Source organism: Talpa europaea (assembly GCF_964194135.1).
Source record: "Talpa europaea genome assembly, chromosome: 13".
Classification (NCBI taxonomy): domain Eukaryota; kingdom Metazoa; phylum Chordata; class Mammalia; order Eulipotyphla; family Talpidae; genus Talpa; species Talpa europaea.
The window spans coordinates 44,146,314-44,165,464 of NC_140080.1; the positions used below are offsets into that span (position 1 = coordinate 44,146,314).

The 19,151-nt window shown below is 36.7% G+C and overlaps 1 pseudogene across 1 annotated transcript; it reads right to left on the reverse strand.

Annotated features, from left to right (window-relative positions):
* Positions 1-15,599: 15,599 nt before the first annotated feature.
* LOC311183302 (olfactory receptor 14C36-like) lies at positions 15,600-16,502 on the reverse strand (annotated as a pseudogene). Its single transcript has one exon. The product of its transcript is annotated as an olfactory receptor 14C36-like (transcript).
* Positions 16,503-19,151: the final 2,649 nt, after the last annotated feature.

Genomic DNA, 19,151 nt, shown 5'->3' on the forward strand with positions numbered 1-19,151 from the left:
ATATTGTAAAATTTTAACATTATCATGATTCACACTATTTACTTCCTAAAGAATACAGAACCATATTTTTAATAGTTCAAGAATAAGAATGACAATATTGACAACATTGTACAGAATTTGGAGTCCTCATGGATTTTTTTTCCTAGGAGAAGTACTGAAGAGGCCAGGCCCTTTGATAATTAAAGTCAAGGGACTGAAATTCTCGGTGGAGGTAAAAGATTTAAGGTCCATGTTATCAGGAGCTAGATTGGTCTCTGGAAATGAGGGTCTCTTAGTCCCTCTGAGTGATGGCAGCTGAATTTTTCTAAAAAAAAAGATCATTTAATGTAATAAATTTCATTGTCTAGAGTACAGAGATCCAAGAATTTATTTGGTGAATTTAAGTCTTCATCACAACCTGTGAGTATAACAGTTAAGATAAATTATTCTCTTTTGAAAATATGCTAACTCTTCCACTGAACTTACATGTCTTCGGTAAGAAAACAAAATAGATAATGTGCATATAGTTTGTGGGAACCTTAATAATAGTATTCAATTGTAAACCTTGTGTGTGTATGTGGGACCCTCGCCGGTGGCCAGGGAACAAACCGGCGCTGCAGAGGCTGCGGGCAGCCTCACAGCCCACCTTTCAACCACTGCACCACCAGGAGAGTCCCAAATTATTGCTTATTTTTATAAATTAACCATATTGTGTGCAACCTTTTCCAATATTCTGGGAATGCCATTGGTTCCTCTCTTATTCTGGCCTCTCTTTCTCCTTCATGCCAAAAATTTGGAAGAAAAGAAAAAGAAACTCATGCTCCTTAAATATTTCAACATTGCTAGAGTAATAAAAATATTCATTGAAGCCTTTAAAATAAATATAAGTATCCTACAGTTGGTTGTTAAACATCTCAAAATAGTTTCACAGAAATAATAATATGCTAAATGTCTTTAATGTATTCTTTTTTTTAAGATTTATTTATTTATGCATACAAGAGCAGCAGTGCAGGCCAGAGGTGTGGGGGGTGAGACGATTCACCAAAGACAGAGTGGGGAACAGAACAGGCAGACTGACGAAGTACACTGCTGAGGGGAACAGCGGGTGAGACAGGAGAGGTCTGCTATGCCATGTGGGTTGCTCCCTGGCAGATCAGGGCATTAAAATCCTGCTGCAGAGGCTGCTGACAGCTTCATAGGTTGGCCTTAACCATTTGCAACACCAGAGAGGCCATCAACGTATTCTTTTAAAATAGAATCATGAAAACTCCTCCACTGGATCCCTGGTTTATGATTTTTCTTCTTTTCCATGAATAATTCAAAGTCTCTAGGGCTTACCTCAACCCAGCGGTTGAGTGCTGGGTTGGGAAGCTGCCTGCAGCCTCTGAAGCACCAGTTCGATCCCCGGCCACCAGCGAGGGTCCCACATGGCATGCAGACCTCTCCTGCCATGCCCACTGCTCTCTCAGTGGTGTGCTTCATCAGTCTGCCTGTTCTGTTCTCCACTCTGGCTCTGGTGAATTCTCTCACCCTCCCATGCTTCTGATTATACCCAGTGCTTGTATAAATAAATAAATAAATCTTTAAAAAAAATTCAAAGTCTCTAAACTTTGCAGCCATTTTGTCCTCAATCTTTTTTTTGTTTTGTTTTTCTTTCTATTTTTAACTCTATTTTAGTACTCATTTTCTTTTCCATAATGACTCTACATCTCTTCCTTACCCCTAATTTTCCTCTTGTTACTTCTTTTTATTGAAATCACCATTTTTAATGTTCATACTTCTCCATTTTCCATTACCTATCATTATGATATAACATAGAAGGACCAAAATGTATTCACTACGGTCTTAGAATATATCACTCCATCTTTAACTGTAGCACTGAATCCTCTTCAATTTTTTTCAAGATTTATTTATTTATACAAGATCTGGGGTACAGGCCAGAAGCATGGGAGGGTGAGAGGATTCACCAGAGTCACAGCAGGGAGCAGAACAGGCAGACAAACCAAAAACACGGCTGAGGGGAGCAGCGGGTGCAACAGGAGAGTTCTGTCACACCATGTGGGTATCTCCCTGGCCAGCTGGGAATCGAACTCATGCTGCAGAGGCTGTGGACACCTTCACAGTGCTTCATTCAACCCACTCACCACCACCACCAGGCAGGCCCTAAATCCTCTTTTAAATTAAGAGAAAAAAAAAAAAGATGTTAATACTTTATGTTCTGTACTTTGGAAGTAACACTTTATTTGTGACGTATTTAGAGTTATCAAAATTTGTGATGTGTATTTTGCATAAAATGTGAATTATTTCAATGTATATTAATTGTTAAGCTAGGTGAAATTTCCTATTACATAAATTAAAAAATAAATGAACTTGTAACATAGAAAAAGAGTTATCATCTGATTTAAATATTTGGTATATAGTATCTCATTATTTAGTTCACTGTTTCATTCTTGTATGTTAAGATTGAGAATAAAATATTTTTCTTTTAAATATTGCTATTACGGGCCTCCCTGGTGGCGCAGCGGTTGAGCGCTGGGTTGCGAAGCTGTCCACAGCCTCTGCGACGCCGGTTCGATCCCCGGCTGCTCCCTGGCCACCAGAGGAGGGTCCCACATGGCACGCAGACCTCTCCTGCCGCCCGCTGCTCCCCTCAGCAGTGTACTTCGGTCCTTCTGCCTGCTCTGCTCCCCATTCTGGCTCTGGTGAATTCTCTCACCCTCCCGCGCTTCTGACTGTACCCAGTGCATGTATAAACAAAACAAACAAACAAACAAACAAATAAATAAATAAAACATGCCTCTATTTAAAAAAATAAATAAATAAATATTGCTATTACATTTTAATTCTCTGAAAATACATTTGTGTTATTTTATGTGTCATGAAAACAAGCAAAAAGTTCTCTCATAATTTTACCTACTTTGAAGTGAATTATAACATTAACTACAACAAACAGAAGTTCCTTCAGAATATTAATGCTTAGCAAGCATATTTTCAAGGAAAATTTTTTAGCAGCAAATCAATTAAAAACTAAATTTCCTTTATAAATAAGATATTATGACAGGTATAGTCTGTATACCTTTATTTTTTTTAAAGATTTATTTATTTATTTATTTGTTTGTTTGTTTATTTATACAAGCACTGGGTACAGTCAGAAGCGTGGGAGGGTGAGAGGATTCATCAGAGCCAGAGTGGGGAGTAGAACAGGTAGAAGGACTGAAGTACACTGCTGAGGGGAGCAGCGGGTGCGGCAGGAAAGGTCTGCACGCCATGTGGGACCCTTGCTGGTGGCCGGGGATTGAACTGGCGCTGCAGAGGTGGCGAGCAGCTTCACAGCCCAGTGCTCAACTGCTGCACCACCAGGGAAGCCCTGTATACCTTTAAAATGTAACTTGTAGAACATTTCTCAGGAATCTGCTCTGTTCTTATGAAATGTGTTATTTTGCTTAATTTAAACATAAACAAAAATTACTAATTGCTTAGAATATTTTAAAAATGAAATAATAGACACTGGCAATATTTTGTATCATGGTAATTAATCTCCACTTAGTGTATATTCAGTATGGGAAAGCATGATATGGTATAACAAAATGTGGGTGGTAAGAAAAAAAATAACTATGAGACTATGTGAAAATAAGGGGAAAGGAGCATTCCATTATTTCAGGATTTTATAAATGAATGTCAGAAGTATTTTGATGGTAGTGCTCTATATTAAGCAGAGGAGTAGAGATGTAGATATTACTGTGGATTGAGTTTTATTTGGTGGAAAATTAACTTGAAACTCTAGGGAAATGTCTCTGTAATATGATATTCTAGAGACAAGATAAAGAAATTTAGGGCAGAGACTATTTTCAACAGTCCTTTACAAAGGCTTGATGGCTGATTAGATTTCCAACCAGTGATCTCCTTCCTTCACTATGACTGCCTGGGTTTTAGTTTGATTTCCACAGGCATTACAGGTATCTCCATCCTGGTTGCGAGGCTCAGACTTTACCCACCCAAACTACAAAGCTTGAGTATCACAAAGATTTCCTCTATGCAAAATAATTTCAGATAACACCACATATCCACCCTATAGATGAAAATACTTCTTTGATAACTGCTTAATTAAAAGAAAACAGAAGCATGCTATTGTGACTATGATCTGATTGCTTATATATATCCAGGCTGATTATTGTACTGCTGTCCTTACTCCATTTAAGTATCTCCTGGCTTCTGCCCATCTTGAACTTCAATGGTAATTCTAACAGTCATGCCTTTACTCACTGTGGTGGAAGTGCCACTTAAATCTCCAAAAAACACATTGTAGGAAGTGAGATTTGGCAGGGAATATTAGAGTTCAGACATGTTGAGTATGAGATATCTGTTAAGATTTCAAAGTTAAAATGGGCAGGAGGGGGTCTGTTTTTTTTTTTTTGTTTGTTTGTTTGTTTTGTTTTGTTTAATTTATTAGTGCTTGATGCCATTTGACTTAAAACATTTTATTGTAGTGGGAGAAATCAATTTCTCCAAAACATAAAAAACAAAAAATAGGGCCTTCCTAGTGGTGCAGGTGGTTCAGCACAGCACTGTGAAGCTGTCCGCAGCCTCTGCAGTGCCATTTTGATCCCTGCTGGCCATGGAACAATGCACATGATGTGGCAGATCTCTCTGGTCTCGCCTGCTGCTCCCCTCGTTGACCAAAACTAATTTCTTATAAATTTCTTTTTTTAAAGATTTATTTATTTATGCATACAAGAACTGGGGTACAGGGCAGAGATGCGGGGGATAAGGGGGTTCACCAGAGACAGAGTGGGGAAGAGAACAGGCAGGTTGACTGAAATGCACTGCTGAGGGGAGCAGCAGGTGAGTCAGGAGTGGTCTGTTGCGCCATGTGCGTAGCTCCCTGGCCGTGGATCAAACTCATGCTGCAGTGGCTGCGGTCAGCTTCATAGGTTGCATCTTAACCCCTTGCACCACCAGGGATGCCCCATTTCTTATAAATTATTTGAAGACAATTTATGGCATCTATATGTCCACAATAACTACTTTAAAGTTATTCGGAGTGCCCATATTTTGCAAAAAAAAACATTATTAATGTGTTGCAATTTATATGACTGAATTGTTAGGGATGGCAGTGTCTTGCAAGGTCTCTTGCAGTTCTGGTACCCTCCTTGACATGGGTCTGGGAACTCCTTTGACCAGATGGGCATTGGTAGTCTCTCTCAGTGAGGTACAGATCATCAGCTCATCTGGGGTAAGATGAATGAGGTCCTAGAAGGTCATGAATTTTCTGGCCACTCTGGCACCCTCCCTGATGCGTGTCCAGGATTTTTGTCTTTCCTTTTTTTGACATGGTATCTAACATTGATTTATGTATATATATATGTTAACTATCCTTGCATCCCTGGAGTAAAACACAGTTAGTTTTATTATTCTATTAATATTTTTTTGAATTAGGTTTGATTAGATATTGGTGAGATTTTTTGTATCTGTTGTTTTCATGGATGTTGGTCTATATATTATTTTTTTTTTCTGATGCCCATGTCTGCTTTCAGTAACAGGATCATGTTGATTTCATAAAAGGTATTTGGACACATTCCCTCTTGCTCAATTTTTTGCAGACCCAATTAACAATTTAGAAGTTTCCCAACAATTAATTAACAATTAATAATTAATCAACCCTTAAATCCTACCAGAAAGTATGAGTTAGTTTAAAACTTTTTCTTTGTTTCTTTTTTTTAATCTTAAACAGAGTCTGGAGGTGGCCCTTTCTCAAGACTAGGAAAACAAACAGTAATTAGATTTATCTACTTGTGTAAAAAACACAATAGCATATCAAGATGGAAAAAGCCAAATCTCAATTTAGAAAGTATAAAACAAAACTCTTAAGAGAAAAACAAGAAATCTATAAAATTACCTTCTTAGGTGAGCAACTTATATTGAAAACCAAAATCCTTTAAATTGAAACATTACAATACCAATGAATTATATTGCCTAATAATCTATTTCCCACCAACTTTAAATTTCAAGAGTATAAAAAAAGTTTTCTCAGCACTTGCTATTCATTAGCAATCTGTAGGGGAGAAAGATATACAGCAACATGTCCAGAAGAACTAGAATTCTTCATTCCACATCCATCTTGGGTAACCCTGCTTCTCCAACCATAGAATTTCACCTGTGCATCTCCAGGTGCCATTCCATATGACTTACCTAAAACAGAAGCAGGAGAAGGGAATGTAAACCAGTTTTCACACAGACCAAAGTTTAAATCCCATAGAGAAATATGAACAGTAAAACATGTTTTATTGCTCCACAAATTGAACACAGCGTGAAAATTAAAAATGGGTTCCAAATGCACTGACAAATTTAACTCATCACAATGCCAGAAGGCTTGACTAAAGAGTATGTTCAGGAGATGATTCCAGTGAGGTTAGAAGGGGAGCAGTAGCATAAAACCTCACCAGCCTACTCCACAGTCAATTTTCTTACTTTTCTTTTTTCTCTTGACTTGGAGATACTGACTCAGATATCTGATCAAAGAAGCAAAATATTGGAAAATACTAATTTCCAAATTATCCAATACCTCATTCCAGATACTCACTTAAACTCCTCACAAAGAATGCCTACTGCAAAGTTTGATTCCTTAAAATTCTTTGCACAAGATATAGAAATAGAAGGGCATAGATACAGCAAAGGTGAAAAGAACTAGGTGCCACAAGACCTCCCACAAGACAGCACCAGTCCCTGCCCAGAACAGTATGCCCCTGGGCCCACTCTAGGAGGAGGTTGAAGAAGAGCCATAGGCCTCACTACCTCCCATGTGACTCTGCCAACACTCACCCAAACTGGTGAGACCCCAGACTAAATTCCAACAGAGAGACCCAAGGCCTCAAGACTTTCCACAGAATTCCACTAGCACTCACCCACACCAGTGAGAACCCCTGACCTCAGAGGTAGGAGAAGCCTGGCCTAGAGAGAGATACAGTTGTATTAGCTGGGCCCCCAAAACAAGTTATAGGAGAAATTAAAATCCAACAAACAGCAATGTGAGTCCCCAGGCAAATGTTACATCACAAAGAGAGAACAATTCTCCAGAGCCCTACATCAAAGACATGGGAAGTACATTTTTCCTAACAGATATAGAGTTTAAAATTACAATGATAAAGAGTCACATAGTCAACATGGTGGCAAATGGATGTTAGGGTAAACACTCCCATAAAAACAACCAATAAGGGAGAAATTGCAGCAAGTTCCTGACAGGACACATACATTTTGGACAAAGTTGGTCACCCAAAAGAATCAGAGAGAAGGTGAGAGAGACAGGGGAAGGGAGAAGAGAGACACATCCATCTGAACTCCTAATCCTTCCCCCACCGACAAATCTGGAACACTTTGCTCAGGAAAAGAAAGGAGGAGATAAGTTTTGAAGTAACAGGGAAACACTGAGTCATCTAAGACCTCCAGAAGGTGAAGCAAAACAAGGTCAGCAGGATAACACACACAGAGTGAAGTGGGACTCCTGCAGGTCCAGACCCATTATTGGGAACTGAGCTGAGCCTAGCCAGATTGGGCAGGGGTAGGATCCATCATCAAGGTGACCTGCTGGCACTAAAAGTGTGCAACACCAGCACTGCTGATGGAAGATAGGGACCACACCACTCCCCTCTGGATCTGAGCGGGTGTGGGTCCCCCAACAAACAAAAGTCACCAGGATAGTAAGGAATGTAGTGGGACTCCTGCAGGCCCCAAGCCCTCAATTTTGGAACAGAGCTGAGCTGGTCTAAGCTGGGGTGAGATCCATCATCAGGATAACCTACCACACATCCCTGAAACTGAGGACATATATAGGGAGGGAATCATCAGGAAAGCAACCATCAACATATCCACAACATCACTACCCTTGTGCAGTTTTGGTGCAATAGCGCTGGACTCGGTCTTACTAACAGAGTGTGACATCTCAGAAGGAACACCCTGAAGAGATGCCTGCCAGTACCAGTGGCACAGTGAGCCAACACATAGAACAAATTAGAAAACAAACAACAGGGAGAAGGAAAAATACAAATAACCAAGCTAGTCCTCAGGGGAGGGAAACACCACAAAAAGAAGTAGAGTCCCAGAAATCAACAACAATGACATGGAAGAATTCTGCCTGACAGATACAGAATTTAAAATTGTCATGATTACAAATCATAAAGAAGACAAATGAAAAAAAAATGTCATGAGGCAAACAATCAACTGAAGAATGAAACTGAGAATTTAAGGGGGAAAATAAAAGAAACACAGAAGATGAAAAGATTAGTGGAAGAGCTAAAGAACTCTGAGAAAAAGCACTGAAAACAAAATTGATGATCTGGAAGAAAAAATCAGTACTTTCAAAGATACAAAAATAAAAAGAACAAAAACAGAAAAGGAAAGAGAAGTACAAAGGAAAAAGAATGAAGAAATACTTTGAGAAATATCTGACTCTATGAGGAAAGGAAATACCAGATATAGGAATCACAGAATGTGAGGAGAGATACCAAGGAACCAAGAAACTATTCAAGGAGATAAACAAAGAGAACTTTCCAAGCATGAAGAAGGAGATGAAAATAGACATGCAAGAAACAAGAAGCACACCAGATTTCCATGTTAAAAGGAAAACTACAGCAAGACACATAATAGTAAAGCTTTCTGGAATTTAAGAGTAGGAAAAAATAATGAAACTGACTAGGGGGATAAAACAGATAACCTATAAAGGAAAACCAATCATGCTGACATCAGACTTCTCCAAAAACACACTATGGGCAAAAATAAGAATGGAGGGACACAGTCAAAAAACTTTAAACAACAAATGTCAATCAAGAATACTTTATCCTGCAAAGCTCTCCTTCAACTATGAAGAAAAAATAAGGACCTTCTCAGAAAAATAGAAACTCAAGAAATTCATTATGACTAAACAAACCCCCACTCCAAAAAATAAATACTACAAGAAGTCCTAAAGCCAAAACCAACAGAGGAATGAATAAGAAGAATAGAATAAGGTAAGGAATAAAATCACAAAAACACAAACAAAATGGCAAATACAGTCACCAATGCATCAATACTAATACTAAACATAAATGAATTAAACTCATCAATAAAAAGACTTAGATGAAAAAAAAAAACAGACTGGATGAAAAAAAAAAAAACAAAAATCCAACCTTCTGCAGTCTCCAGGAAACACATTTAACCACAAAACATAAACATACTTTCAAAGTAAAAGCTTGGAAAACAATCCAACAAATAAATGGACCAAAAGAGAAGGCAAGGGCCTCCCCAGTGGCGCAGAGGTTGAGCGCTGGGTTGCGAAGCTGCCCGCAGCCTCTGCAGTCCCAGTTTGATCCCTGGCAGCTAGCGAGGGTCCCAAATGGCGTGCAGACCTCTCCTGCTGCCGCTGCTCCCCTCAGCAGTGTATTTCATCTGTCTGCCTGTTCTGTTCCCCTCTCTGGCTCTGGTGAATTCTCTCACCCTCCCGCGCTTCTGACTGTACCCCAGTGCTTGTATAAATAAATAAATAAATCTTTAAAAAAATAGAAGGCAAGAACAGCTATACTTATATCAGATAAAATTGACTTCAAATAAAAAAGGTAAAAAGTGACAAAGATGGACACTACATTATGATTAAGGGTGCAGTACATAAAGAAGATACAACACTCATGAACATAAACTCATTAAATGGGGGCCTCATTAAATGGGTGGCACAGTGGTTGAGCGCTGGGCTGCAAAGCTGCCTGCAGCATTTGCGGCACCAGTTGGATCCACCAGCGAGGGTCCCACATGGCGCGTAGACCTCTCCTGCTGTGCCCGCTGCTCCCCTCAGCAGTATAATTTGTTGGTCTGCCTGTTCTGTTCCCTGCTCTGGCTCTTCTCTCACCCTCCCGATCTTCTGACTGTACCCAGTACTTGTATAAATAAATAAATAAATCTTTAAAAAATAAATAAATAAACTCACTAAATGAAGGAGCACCGAAATATATTAGACAATTATTATCAGCTTTGAAAACTGTCCTAAAATCATCAGAGAAAATCAATACCGCACTCTCACCAATCAACAGATCAATAAGGCAAAAAATAAACCAAGAAACTAGAGCAGTAAATAAAGACCTAAATCTCATGGACTTAACAGACATCTATAGGATACCACAACCAAAAATATCCAAGCATAAAATTTTTCTCAAGTGCACATGGATAATTCTCCAGAATAAATTACATATTATTCCACAAGAAAAACAACAGATACATTAAGTTCAAAATCATTTCAACTATCCTCTATGATCATAAATCCATCAAACTAGAAATAAATAATGTAAAGAAAGAAAGGAACCCACCTGCTTCATGGAAATTGAAATCCACACTACTGAAAGAACATTGGATTAAAGAGGAGAGCCAATAAGAAACTAAAAACACTTTGAGTTGAATGACAATGAGGACATAACTTTCCAGAATTTAAGGGACACAGCAAAAGGCCTCCCCTGGTTGCACAGAGGGTTGAGCACCATGCTGTGAAGCTGTCCACAGCCTCTGCAGTGCTGGTTCGATCCCAGGCCGGCTGGCGAGGGTCCCACATGGCACGGCAGACCTCTCCTGTCTCACCTGCTGCTCCCGTCAGCAGTGTGTTTCCTCAGTCTGCCTGTTCTGCTCCTCACTCTGTCTCTGGTGAATCCTCTCACCCTCCCACACATCTGGCCTGTACCCCAGTTCTTGTATAAATAAATAAATCTTTAAAAAAAAAAAAGGGACACAGCAAAAGCAGTAATAACAGGAGAGTATATTGCTATACAGGCTCACATGAAGAAACAAGGAAGAACTCAAAGAAACTACCAAATCCCCCATCCCAAATAATCATAAAAAAGAACAATTAAAATCTCCAAAACCAGTAGAAGTAAGGAAATAATCACAATCAAAGGATAAAAAAAGAAAAAGAAATAAAAATAATCCAAAAAGTTAATGAAACCAAAAGTTAGTTCTTGGAAAAAATAAACAAAACAGAGAAACTTCTAGCTGGCCCACAAAAATGAATAAATAAATAAATAAAACAAGAGTAAACACAAATAAATAGGACCATAAATGAAAAAGGAGTAATTACAACAGACTCCACTGAAATCAAAAAAATAATCAGAGATTACTATGAACACTTACATACACACAAGTTCAACAATCTAGAAGTGATGGACAAATTCCTAGAACAATACAACCATGCAAAGAGAGATAATGAAGAAACAAAACACCTAAACCAACCTGTTAAAACCAGCAAAATTGAAACATTAATCAAAACCCTCCCCCAGAACAAAAGCCCAGTCCCAGATTGCCTCACAAATGAATTCTACCAAATGTTCAGAAATGAACTAGTGCTTATCTGACACAAACACTTTCAAAAAATTGAGAAAGAATGAATATTACCAAATATGTTCTATGAAGCCAACCCTACACTAATACCACAACCAAAGACAGCATACAAAAAAGAAAACTACAGGCAAATCTCCCTACTTAACACTGATGCAAAAATTCTCAACAAAATCCTCACCAACAGAATCCAACAATGTATCATAAGTATAAAACACCACTATCAAGAGGGATTTATTCCAGGGGTGCAAGGATTTTTCAACACCTAAAATTAATTTATGTAAACCCAACACATTAGCAAAAAGAAAAAATAAAAACCATATGGTCATATCAATTGATGCTTGAGAAGTCATTTGACAAAGTTCAATATTCATTTATGATGAAGACCTTGTAGTTTCTCAGGATAGATGGAATATAACTTAACATGATAAAGCCATATATGACAAATCCACAGCCAATTTTATTCTCAATAGTGAAAAGCTGAAAGTCTTTCCCTTAAGATCAAGAACAGTACAAGGATGTCCACTCTCGCCACTGGTCCTCAACATAGTACTGGAAATCCTAGCCAGAAAAAAAAAACATACAAGGAGTCTAAATAGGGAAATAAGAAGTAAAACTATGACTTTATGCCTTTATGAATAGCATATAGTAATATACATAGAAAATCCTAAAAACTCCGCAGAAAATTTTATCAAAACTATCTACCAGATTAGTACAAGAAGCAGGATACAAAATCAACACACAAAAGTCAGCAGCTTTCTTATATACAAACTGTAATTCTGAAGAAGAAATCAAGAAAACCATCCCTTTTATAATTTTAAAAAAAAATCAACTGCTTGGGAATATACCTAATGAAAGAGGTGAAGGTACTGTACAAAGAAAATTATAAAATATTGTTAAAAGAAATAGAAGAAGACACAAAGAAATGGAAAGACATCCCCTGCCCATGGATTGGAAGACTTAATGTTATCAAAACGGTGATCCTACCAAAAACAATTTACAGATTCAATGCTATTCCAATAAAAATCTGAATAACATTCTTCAAAGTAAGAGAACAAATATTGATGAAATTCATATAGAGACACCAAAAAACCTCAAAAAAGGCAAAACTATCCTGACTAAACAATGGATAATGGTGGTATCGCAATCCCTCATTTCAAACTATATGACAAAGCCATAATAATTAAAATAGCATGGTACTGGAACAAAAACAGATACACAGACCAATGCAACAGAATCGAAAGCCCAGAAATAAAGCTGCACATATATGGACAACTAATCTTCGACAAAAAGCAACAAATATGCAATGGAACAAGGCCAGTTTGTTCAATAAATGGTGCTAGGAAAACTGGACTACCACATACAAAATAATGGAACCAGACCAGTACATCATACCATGCACAAATATCTACTCAAAATGGATAAAAGAACTGAACATAAGTCCTGAAACCATAAAATATATAGAAGAAAAGACATAGGTAAAACATTACATGCCATACATCTCAGTAACATTTTTTTTAATTCATTTATTTTACGAATACAAGAACTGGGGTACAGGCCAGAGGTGTGGAGGGTGAGAGAACTCTCCAGAGACAGAGTGGGGAACAGAACAGGCTGATTGATTGAAATACACTGCTGAGGGGAGCAGCAGGCAAGTCAGGAGAGGTCTGCTGTGCCACGTGAGTAACTCCCTCGCTGGGGATTGAAATCTAGCTGCAGTGGCTGTTGATAGCTTCATAGATTGAATCTTAAACCCTTGCACCACCAGGGAGGCCCCTCAGTAAAAACTTTAAAGACTCATCTCCCAAAGCAAAAAATATGAAGGAAAAGATAAACAGCCTGCACTACATGAAACCATAAAGCTTCTGTGCAGCAAGAGATAATAACCAAAACAGAGAGACACCCTACTGATTGGGTAAAAATCTTTGTACTCCATACAACTGATAAGGAATTGATCACGAAGATGTATGAGAACTCACATGACTCTGGCCATTTGACTCATTCAGTCAATAAAATGTGAGCAAAACTGACTGACACTTAAAGAGCCACTGTGCATCTTTGTATGTCCTCTTTCTCCATGTTACTGAGCCTTGACTACAGAAAGCTACTTCCCCATATCCCAAATATTTTATATTCTTTTTAAATATTAAAAACTCTGTCATGATTCCTTAATTATTTATGTAAATCGGAACTTCTTTTCAAATGAATCCAGCATCTTTTGTATTGTGTTTTTTTTCAGCTGTTCAAATGTAGGTTTGAATATCTGTTCAAATACATATTTTCATTGTATACTATTAACTGCTGCTTTTAAAATGTTGGTTTGGTTTTCTTTTTATTTTTTTATGCTTATCTAATTGTGAATTCAGAGGTTCTCAAAGGTCTCTCTCCAATGTGGATGCCAAAGTGTACAGGGATCTAAGTTATGTACATATTTCTTAAACAATTCCCAAAGCTGATATATTGAAATTGTGGTAAAATTGTCACTTAACTTTTTTTAAAAGATGTATGTATGTATGTAGGTATTCATAGAAGAACTGGGGACTAGACCAGATGTGTGGTGGGTAAGAGGACTCACCACAGATAGGGTGGGAAGCAGAACATGTACACCTACTGAAAAACACTGCTGAAGGGAGCAGCAGGAGATACAGGAGAAGTGTACTGTGCCATGAGGTTTAGACCCCTGGCCAGAGATCAAACTCAGGCCACAGTGGTTAAAGCCTGATAGCACTGAGATTTAGAGACATAACCCCTATCCCATCAGGGAGGTCCCACTTGGCTTCCGATTGCTGAGCATTCACATCATCATTATTTCTTTTTTTTTTAAGATTTATTTATTTATGCATACAAGAACTGGGGTACAGGTCAGATGGGCAGAGGGTGAGAGGATTCACCAGAAACAGAGTGTGGAGTATATCAGGCAGGCGGATTGAAATACACTGCTGAGGGGAGCAGTGGGTGAGACAGAAGAGGTCTGCTGTGCCATGTGGGTTGCTCCCCGTCCTGCTAGGGATTGAACTTTTGCTGCAGAGGCTGTGGATTGCTCAATAGTGTGGTGCTTAACCCCTGCGCCAATAGGGAGACCCCTCCCATCATCATTCATACTGACATTTTATTTAATCAATGTCTTACCATACATATTAACATTTTTTTTTATGTTCAATGTCTTCATCAAGTGCCTCCAACACAGAAAACAACCCTACTGAACCACATGTAAACTAAAAGTAAATCTTTGCTGTATTAAATTACTAAGATTTGCGGATTTCCTAACTATTACAGGATAACCTATCAGATAAAGGCTGATACATTGGTGAAAACAATTTGTTTCAGATGAAACAATCAAAAAGTGGTGACAAACAAAATAACATTTGTTTTACTCCTCAATGATCTTAATGGATGTATGGAGAAACGTAATAATATGTTAGAGAAAGCTTGTATATTCCTTTAATCAACTTAGAAAATAGTCATTAAAACATTAGCAAGTAAATGTATCCCTCAATCACTTTAATATATTTGTAATACAATTTTCGTATGAGTAAAAGTATTCCTTTTTTTGCCATATAAGGGAAACTGTGAAATATTTCTAATAATCTCATCTTCCATACTCCTATCAACTCCTTTTCTCTTTTCAAAAAACATATATTTCACTCATATTTTATGGTTTTCAAAGAACAAATTTTTCATATATATTTTTAAATGAAAATTTCTGTTTCTTTTCTAATACAAATGTGGATTTTCAAAATTGACACTGTTTTATTTATATATAGACAGACATTTGAAGAGGGTATAAATATAAATGAGAGATTTAATAAAAATTTCTAAAGTAAGTATTTTTGGTATTATCATTGGTTCCTTGGTGGTGGATGTGACCTAGTAAGTAGAATACTATATTTATGTTATATATAATCTTGTCAATCAAAGTTTCCCTATTACCAACAAATAAATAGAAGTTAAAAAATAAATGTTTTAAAAGACTGAAAATTTTAGTGAAAGCTCTTAATTTGTCAAAGCATGAGTGAGGATCTTATTATAACACCAGGTCTTTTATTCAGTGGCCTATTCAGATAACACCAAAATTCATAAAAGAAAGATTTTGGTAAATAATCTGAATAATTTCATTATTTATTAAATTACATAAACCATATCTACATAATCCTAATCAGGTATCTCTATCAGAGAATGCTTGAATTTCATTCAATCATTTCCTATACATTTCTATATATGTATATAGTTGAATTATATTAAAAAAGTTTCCTATGCATTTCTTAATTGAAATGTTCTTTTCATGATTTCTTGATGGCACATATTATGTGTTCATTTCTAAGGCTATAGATAATAGGGTTGAATAGTGGGGGAATTATGGAATAGAAAGCAGAAAGGACCATGTCTTGGACTGTGGCAGTGATTGCAGATGGCCTTAAGTTCACATAAAAGCCTGACCTGAGGAAGATAGATACCACAAGGATGTGAGGGATACAGGTAGAAAAAGCCTTTGTTCTGTCTGCTCCACTAGGAAACTTGAACACAGTAGAAAATATGTGAATGTAAGACCTGATGATAAAGATGAAACAGCCACCACCAATACCCAAACTAGAGGCAACAAGAAGCATCTCATTGCTGAAGTTGTCAGAGCAGGATTACTTCAGAAGAGAGGTGATGTCACAGAAGAACTGATGAATGATATTGGACTGACAGAAGGGCAGCTGGAACTGTGTTGCCAGTGTGCACACCTGCATAGATAAGACCACTGAGTATAGAGGCTAGTGTCAACTGACTGCAGATTTGAGGGCTCATAATTATAGTGTAGTGGAGAGGCTGGCAGATGGCCACATAGCAGTCACGGGCCATAATGGTAAGAAACAGAAGCTCCACATATACAAAGAAAACCACTAAAAAGATCTGAGCTACATATCCAGCCTTTGAAATTGATGCATGGAATCAAGCATGGAATTGATGCATGAATTTGGAACTGTTACAGAAATGTAGCATGCATCCAAGTTAGACAGATTTCTCAGGAAGAAGTACGTGGGTGTATGAAGACTCCTGTCCAGGGTGATCACAGTAACAATGAGAATGTCCCCAGTAACTGTCATAAGAGAAAACGATATGGCATGCAAAACCCATAGTTCCCATACAACAGAAAGTCCCATGAGGATAAATTCCATTATGGTGGTGTAATTGGGCATTTACTGAAGACACAACTTGTACCTGGAAATTAAATAGAAAGATCCTGAATCCGTGAGAATCAAATCATGGGAAGATGCTTCTTAAATATACTTTACTCTTGATCCCTACCTACTCTACTTTATATTTTTGAGAGAAAATTATGGACCCTTTATCAGTCTATATGATACTCTTGTTATTCCTATTGTATAATGGAGTATCAATCACAATCTAATTGCTCAACAACGTACATAATTCAATATGTATTATTTCCATTGAAGAACACAATTTCTTATTACCAAATCAATGGGTATAGCTACAATTAGATATACTTATTGATGTAAATGCAGTTACACTGAAGTGAATTTTGGAGATGATATTTTCAAATAGGATAACTAAGGTAAAATATTTTCATTGTTTTCCAATCTTACATTTTTATTTCAGTGTACAGACAAAATGGAGAAAGGGATTTCTTTTCTAGACCCAGTGCTTTATGTGTGATAGTGTCAACAACTATCTTTTGTTCCTATGACATAAAATATTCAGATAATTTGGAAATTTATTGATTTTAATTTCTCACTTGAATCACAATCTCATTACTTGATGCATTTACCCAACTAAAGCTAGGTGCAGTTTTCTATTATTTTTTACACTTCTATTCTTTTAAAAATAATATAAAAATATAACATTATTTTGTATTTTTCCAGTCATTCATCTATTTTTTAAACAAAGAGAAGTTAAATAAACCAAGTATTATTTCCTTAGAATATAACCCTAATATTGCATAGTACTTTCAACTTTTTAAAGCTTGATTGATTCTACCAGCTGAAAATCAAAGTGAAAGAACAAAACTAAAGCATCTTACTGTATAATACTAATATAGCTTCTTTCTGTTAAACTACTAATACTGATTTTTCTCAGTTTACTCTTCAGCTTCTTCAACAAATTCTCTAAACATCCTTCGTTTCTATAATACCTAGCAAGTCATTGATGGTTTCCAACATATCTTTGTTGCTTATGTCTTCAGTTCTCAGGTGTTTGTTTTATTCACCAGTGAATGTAATACACATATTTCATCTTGTCATACCTATGTTACCTTTATCTCCAGGTCTGCTCAGTTTATTACAAGTAGTCTTCTAATTTAATAATAATAATAATAATAATAATCAACTCTGACAACTGGAGTAATGAAAAACTCACCTGTCCACAGTTAAACTACCTTTTTGCCACACTTTATTTGAAATTAATGGTCCAAAATTCTGCTCAAAGTCTTAAACTCAGTCACATTCACATGGACCATTTCCCTCAGGCACCATTTTGTCTTCATAGACAACCTGACTCATAGTTATGACTTCTTTTTACCAGATCCATTTTATGAACTATTTCAAAAACTGCTTCGTGTTGAATAGAAATTGTGTAGGTATTTGTCCTACCTTATTTTATTTTTGTTGTTATTCATAAATTCCTCAATGGTATTTTAATATAGAAGTTGTTATATTACTAATGTATTCTTGACACTAGTTCTCTATGTGTAGTCTCAAGTACAAAAAAGAAAATGTCTTTCTCAATATGAAGATTTTTACAGGTTTAATGATTAATGATTGAAGTACAAAAAGAATTATGTTCTGGACATTTTTGAGGCTATTTGAATAGAGAAAAAAATATTTGCAGTGAGTAAGAACATGACTGTGATTCCACTTATCTTAATCATAGTCCTGGTTCTCATTAATGTGAAAAATAAGCATTTCAATCTGTGGACTCATTGTCTATATCTTTATTAGAATAGGGAGAATGTGCTTGCTCTCTTAGCATTTTATCTGGGTTAGGTGAGACAACACAAATAACACACTTAGGAAAGTACCTAGGATACCTAAACTTGCCTTAAACATTTCTTACTAACATTTTAAAAAATATTGCCATTGTTTCTGTTTCATTATTTGCAAATTTTATGCTACTCCTAGATACTTTATAAATAAAATTTATACATCAATTCTAAATTTTTCAAAGATATTATTGTGTCTCCTTATTACAAACAGCAAAGAACATACCCAAGTATTATAGTTGTTGTTTCATCATTACAAATTGAATTTTATGTGCTTCTCACACATGTGCTACAGTCTACAGCTGGGAGTCGAGCAATTCAATGTTTGTATAGGTGTGCAAAACAATGTCCTCATATTTTTATGATGTTGATCTAATGATACTGTTCCCTTATTAAGTTTCACCTATGATTATATTAGGTATGTACAACATTAACCCAAAGTACTCTTAAACAGGGCAAATATTCATACCAAGGAATCACCAGGATATTATATATTAATAAGGAAACAGGAAATTAGGGAAATACCGGTACCACTTACCAGACATGTGAATTTGGAAATTTACTTTACCCAATGTGTATTGCCTTCATCTGTAAAACTTATATGAACAGTTATGTTAAATGTTACAGCATATGTTCTTTCATTGATTTATTCCATGAATCAATAGTACAACAAAAACCTATCTATATACCAAAAGTTTTGGGAGTAAAATCTGAAACAAAATAAATAAACTCCTAAATCAGAAAACCTGCATTATTTTAGAAGAGACAGGCAATGAACAGTTAAATGTTTCAGGAAAAAGTGTCCTCCCTGGTGGCCAAAGGGGTTAAGCACAGCACTGTGAAGCTATCC